We start from the raw sequence: 6,546 nt of genomic DNA, 5'->3' as shown, positions 1-6,546 counted from the left end.
ATGCTCTGAGGGATCCATGACCCTGCCAGAATGGTGCTAATTGGGGTCCGGACCAAAAGAGAACGATTCTCTAAGTCCGGGACCTGCCAGAAAAATTTTCTGGTGTATCTGAGACCTCTCCAGAAAGTTGCTCTCCCACCAGAGAGATGCTCTGGGGAACTGGACCCCTCCAGAACCATCATCCACTAATTGCATGCTTTTATGGGGGTGCCGAAAACCCACTTCCCTCAAGCATATTTCTTGCGGTATTTCCGCTCCACAACACTCCATCCGCCCACTCTCAGCACAGACTGGGGCCGACAAAAATTAAGAACAAGTATTGTTAGTAGGCATTGTGTTTGGCCCTAGAGAATATTTAGAATAAAAGACTTACTTGAAGCATAAACTCTACCAAGCAAGCCAAACTATTTAGACTGTAATAAATATCAAGTTCATAAATAATGTACTATAGTGGAGCAGAGGAGTGAACTTTGCATAAGATGTGAGAAGGCTAAACATTTAAACTGAGACTTGAGCAAAAAATGAGCCATGTACAAAGCTGACATTTTCATGGCTTGGTAGACTGATTGTTATCCAGAGGCAATATTCTACAACTCATCTACAGATTCAACCTCATTCCTCTCACGGTTTGCTTTTCCAGAAAATGACAAGCTGATTCTAAAATTTCTATGGACATGTGACAGTTTTAGTATAGCCAAAATAATCTGGAGAAACAATAAAATCTAGGTGGAGAATGCTCATTGCCTGATATGAAAACTTACTAAAAAGCTATAGTAGTTATACTGTGTAGTAGTGACATAAAGGTAACCTATTGATGGAATATAATTGAGAGTCTAAAAATTCAACCTCATACATACATAGCTAAATGATTCAAAAAGAGTGCAGAGAAGTCACTGTGATTTCAGCAAATGCTGTCGAAACAACTAGATATAGGAAAAAAGAATGGGTTTTGACTGCCACCATGCACCTTATGCAAACACTAACTCAAAATAGATCTTAAGACCTAAATGTAAGAGCCAAATCCTAAAACCCTTAATAAAAAACATATACATAAATGTCTGTGACCCTGGATTAGGGAATGATTTCTTAAGATATCTTCCATTTTAAGCAATTATGACATCTTAAACATAAGCAGCCCAAGTTCAACATAAGTTGAACTTCATCAAAATTAAAGTCCCTTATAATTGGAAAGACACAATCAAGAATTTGAAAAAGGCAACCTACATCAGTAACTATTCATGAGATACCTAATAATCTTGTATTCAGAATATATAAATGTTATAAGTCAACAACTAAAACTCCACAAATTAAAAATTAGTCAAGAAGTTAGTCACTACTCTAAAGATATAAGTATGTTAAACATAAATTATATAGCTCTATTATAGATTTAGTCTGAAATTTCTGTAAATTGTTTGAAACTGAAAAATATTAAAACGAGTCTAAAAGAGCTAAAATAATATTTTGTGGCTATCCAATCTGAATTTAGGTAACATTTAATGAAATGAACACTAATGACCTGGGGGAGGGGGGCCATATTAAGAACATCATATGTGAAGGAAGCAAAAGGTCATTAAAGACAGAAAAGCAAGAAAAAAATCAAAGTAGATATCAGAAGAGACATTGAAATTGCTCATTACTTAAAGTAGCTAAGGCAAATGGAAGAAATGATAGAGTTAATAAAGTTGAACAGATACTTTTAAAGGGCAGCTCAGGAAGACAAAGTATTAAAAATTCATCATTTTTTCACCTTATATGCTACCAAGTCCTGCCAGCCACCTCCACCCCCATCTGCCCCAACCCAAAATGGCTCTGATATCTCCCATCAGCCTCCACTACAATCCCTGTGCACAGCCACATTCTTGAACTATCCCAACAACCTCCCCACTGCTCTCCCTGCACCCACATCTGCACCCTTTCTCCAAGTACCTGCACCAGGCTCCTCACCGAAGCCCCAGTGATATACCTAATATTGCTATGACCATGTCACTGCTCCACTCAACTCCCTCCAAAGGTTCCCCGCCTTCATCAGGAAGCTGGATCTCACTTCTGGAAGGCTGGTTAGCACCAGGACCTGGCTGACCTGTGCCCAGCTCCTTCTTCTTGTCCTTTCAAATGCCTGTGTCCGAGGCATTTGAAAGGGAGGACAGGCCCCAGCAATTTTCCTGGACTTTCATCCTCAGCTGTAAGAGTCCCGTGTCCTCATTTCCACTTGGTCCAGCATCATTAGGATGTGTTTGCATGTCTCTCTGAAGCAAGGATCGCATCAGCAGCCACTGACTGCCTGCCAGACCTGCACTGAGTCACTTAACCCACAAACATCTGGCCCACTTTAAGGACGAACCACTAGGGGCTCAATGAGGCTCAAAGATTTTCGCAAGGAAATCAGCTAATGAATAGAAGCACTAGAATTTGATCTCAATTCTGACGGTAGGGCCTATCAGCCTACACAGACATGCTGGAGGGCTTTTGTGTCTACACAGGAGCTAGATCTAGAAAGGACACTGAACCTTCACGGAATGAACAAGAGCAGGTCTCTGCACAGGAACCACCCTCCACACTCAGGCAGGGACTGGAACAGAACTTCCCCCGAGTGAGATGTCAAAGGTTATTGGTGGGTAACAGGGTCAGTTGCAGAAAGTGGGGGGTGGAGGGTAGAGGTGATGGGAAAACGACAAGGATCATGGAATGTTAGCTTGCAAACAGATTTTTATAATAGCTGTCAATAAGGCTTAAACCTGTAAATAACTGAACAGGCAAAAGTTGTGAGATAGATACAAGGGGGCTTCAAAAAGTTTGTGGGAAACTTCCATTCTTTTCAGATTTGTTAGGCTTTTCAGATTTGTGGTGCTTTTTCTTGCTTCTTGTTCCTTTGTTGGTCTGCTTTTGCACCTGCATGACCAGGTCCAGGGCCTTCTTGAAAGCTGGAATGACATGGTCCACTGGGGTGAGTGGTGTCCCCCAGGTCCCATACTCACTCAAGGCACAGCTGTCAACACCTGTAGTTGTTCAGGAGCCAGCAGAAACCCCGCCCACTCCCCAGCCCCGACACCCCACACCCCTTTGCAACCAGCCTCACCTTGCAGGTAATTGAGAAGCAGGTCTACAGTGGGTTCTGCTTTGTTCTCAATTTTTCCCAGGTTGTAGTCTGGCTGCTTGGCCATCTCGGGAGAACTTATCAGGTTGGCCCTTGCTGTGACACAGAGGGAAAAGACCCAGCCAGTTCAGTAACTGACAGTCAACGTAGCAAGTTATTCCTGGGGTCCTGACAGGTAAGGAATGCAAATGCCTGCATAGATGCCCACATCCTGCCTCCTGATCCTCATCCAGGTCCCCAAGCTTTGCCTACATCACAAAGGTAAGAGTTGGCTTTATTTCTTGACCCTGTATGCTACCAAATCCTGCCAGCCACCCCCCTCTATCATCTGCCCCTAACGCAAAATAGCTCGGATATTTCCCGTCAGCCCCCACTACAATCCCTATGTTACAGCCACACCTCCTTTGTGAACTATCCCAACCTCTGACCCGCTCTCCCTGCAGGCACACCTGCACCCTTTCTCCAAATACCTACGCCAGGCTCCACACTGAAGCCCCAGTGATATACCTCATGCTGCCATGGTCATGTCACTGCTCTGCTCAACTCCCGCCAAAGGTTCCCTGTGCTCATCAAGAAGTAGGATGAGTTCTGGGAGGCTAGTTAGCACCAGGACCTGGCTGGCCTGTGTCCAGCTCTTTCTTCGTGTCCTTTCAAATGCCTGTGTCCCTGAGGCATTTGAAAGGGAGGACAGGCCCCAGCAATGTTCCTGGACTTTCATCCTCAGCTGTAAGTGACCCATGGCCTCCTTTCCACTTGGTCCAGCATCATTAGGATGTGTGTGCATGTCTCTCTGCAGCACGGGTCACATCAGCAGCCACTGACGGCATGCCAGATCTGCACTGAGTCGCTTAACCCACAAATATCTGGCCCACTTCAGAGACGAACCACTAGAGGCTCAAATACTTTCCCAAGGAAATCAGCTAATGAATAGAAGCACTAGAATTTGATCTCAATTCTGACGGTAGGGCCTATCAGCCTACACAGACATGCTGGTGGGCTTTTGCCTCTACACAGGAGCTGGGATCTAGAAAGTACAGTGTGAACCTTCACGGAATGAAGAGCTGTTCTCTGCAAATGAATCACCCTCCAAACTCAGGCAGGGACTTGAACAGAATTTCCCCTGGCCAGGGACTGTAGGAAGTCCCATGTGGCGTGGGGATGAGTTTTTCTAGAACAGCTACATTGGGTAGAGAATTAAGACTACAGTAGGGATCAGGTGTCCCAGTGTCTGGTGGGTTACATGCTGGACTTCTAACCACAAAGCCATCAGCTGGAAACTACTGGCTGGAAAAAGATGAGGCTTCCTACTCCTGTGTAGAGTTACAGTCTGGGAAACCCCCACAGGCAGTTCTACCCTATCCATAGGGTCGCTGGGTCAGAATAGCTGCCAGTGAGTTTTCATGGGAGCGCTGCCTCTTGTCATGCCAGCATGTGTTCAAGGAGTGGTGTGGAGCACCAGGCCAGCCCCTCAGTCCCTCATTGGCAGAGCCACACCCCACCTGGATGGTCTCCTTGAGCAACTCTACAGCCTCCTTCAACTCCCGGATCTAGCTCGTGGCTTCGGTAAAGCTGGAAATTTTCCTAAAAGCGCTTACTCAAAACCAAAACCAAACCAAAAGAACCCTACAAACCAAGCAACACACTCGGAATTTTCATTAGAACAGGGATAAAATGACTCCAGGTGGGAATACACAGTTAAAATGGAGTCGGCATAAATCTAAACATCGGACAAGCTACTTCTTCAGAGGCAGCAGAAACAGAAATATCCCTTTGGGCAATAGGCAGGAGCAGCTCCCACACTCCCCCACACTAACAGATTTGCAGAAATAATGGATCCAGTTCAATTGCCTGGATGTCTTTTACTGGCTACTTTCTCTGCATGAAAAGCAATTAATTACTGGTGGCAATTTCCTCCTGTCCCTCTTAAAGAAACCTTTCCTCCAGCTGTCTGTCCTTCACTAAGCAGCTTTCCTCCAGCTTCTTTCTACTGTTAAACACAAACAGGGTTTTTTTAAAAATTAAAGAAATAACATGCAAAAATTTTTAAGAGTGTATGTGGGAACGGGGGATCTTCCATACTTGAGGGGTCTTGCCCTTCTTTGGAGACTTATATGCATTTCCAAAGAAAGACTGCCCTCTCTTTGGTTGAGTTCCTGCTCACTGGACCCCATCTTTGTACAGCTGGGCCTGTCTCTTTCTCCTTTTACTTGCCACCGTTGACTGGTAGCCACCAACCTGGGTCACCTCCCTTGAGGTCCCAGTCCTGGACTTACCCCCAGCAACCTGGGAATGCCAATCATATCACAATGCGCAGTGGGTGCGCTGGAATATCACTTCAACACCCTCAAGGCTGAGCGCGCTGCCCGCTGCCGCCCTCCTGGCTGGCAAGAATGAGCCAGGGCGTTTCCGGACTACCGGGTGCACCCCTCCCCCTCCCCTTCCCCGCTCCCAGAGAAGGTACCGCCTAGGGGACCAGACTGGGCAAACCTCCGGAGGAAGCCCTAACGTTTTGTGCCCCAGCTGCAGCCACTCGCTTCCTGAACAGCAGTCACTTCGTGGTGAGAGAAGCCACAGACCCGGGTCTCACCTGTGAGCAGAAGACGTTGTAGGAGTTTCAGGGAGGAGCCACCGCTGTGTGAAAGGAAACAATGGAGGGGGGGGAGACACGCAAAGTTCCCGCAATGAATCGAGAACCCCGACGCCCAAAGCCCCAGTCTGGGATCCTACTTTCTCCAACAGGAATTCTCCCCAGGAACCCCAACCAATCCCAAAACTGGGGGATGGAAGCAGCCCCTGGGACACACTCCCACATCTCACCACGCGAGGGGCGCTGACGGAGCGGGGGAGGGGGAAGCAGGTCGCTTGCACCCAGCCAGGCTGCTGTGTGCACCAGGGTCACCCCAAATTGGTCACCGCGCGACCCCTCACCTGGGCGTGCCGACTACACAGTACTCAGGCTGCAGGAGCTTCTCTGGCACCACGCACCAGGCAGAGCAAGTAGGATCCGCTGTATGACCCTCACTTCCGGTTAGGACACCGCCACTTCCAGCCCATCTCAGCGTGACCCGGAATGGGAGGGGAGTAGTCATGGGTGTGATCCGGAAACACATAAGTGAAAAGTCAGGGCGGAGTTAAGGTTTCATTAAGCTGCATAGACATTCAGGAAAATAAGAATCTTACTTGATATGGCAGAGATTAATATGACATCATTCCCACCAACATTATTTGAAAGTCTCTTCTTCATTACAGTGACCATACAGGAAGGGATTGCGATGAATTGGAAATAAAAAAATATGGAGGTCTTAGTGGGGGAAAAAAACCGCACACACTCAGATTCTTATCCTGACAAACGGTTAGATTATTATCAGATGTATGATCAAAGTCACATACGTCATAGACAGCACTGACTGAGCTAAAGGCACCAACTTCCCTATGGGACACTGAATATCCAC

The 6,546-nt window shown here is 46.7% G+C and overlaps 1 long non-coding RNA gene across 1 annotated transcript; it reads right to left on the bottom strand.

Annotated features, from left to right (window-relative positions):
* Positions 1-2,470: 2,470 nt before the first annotated feature.
* On the bottom strand, positions 2,471-6,122 carry LOC142427954 (uncharacterized). The gene is made up of 4 exons (XR_012780120.1): positions 6,023-6,122; positions 5,682-5,725; positions 3,077-3,190; positions 2,471-2,921 (listed from the first exon to the last, which is right to left on the bottom strand). It is a non-coding gene; the product is annotated as an uncharacterized LOC142427954 (long non-coding RNA).
* Positions 6,123-6,546: the final 424 nt, after the last annotated feature.

The sequence above is a fragment of the Tenrec ecaudatus genome, chromosome 15 (assembly GCF_050624435.1).
Source record: "Tenrec ecaudatus isolate mTenEca1 chromosome 15, mTenEca1.hap1, whole genome shotgun sequence".
Classification (NCBI taxonomy): domain Eukaryota; kingdom Metazoa; phylum Chordata; class Mammalia; order Afrosoricida; family Tenrecidae; genus Tenrec; species Tenrec ecaudatus.
This window is presented reverse-complemented; position numbering and strand designations above follow the sequence as displayed.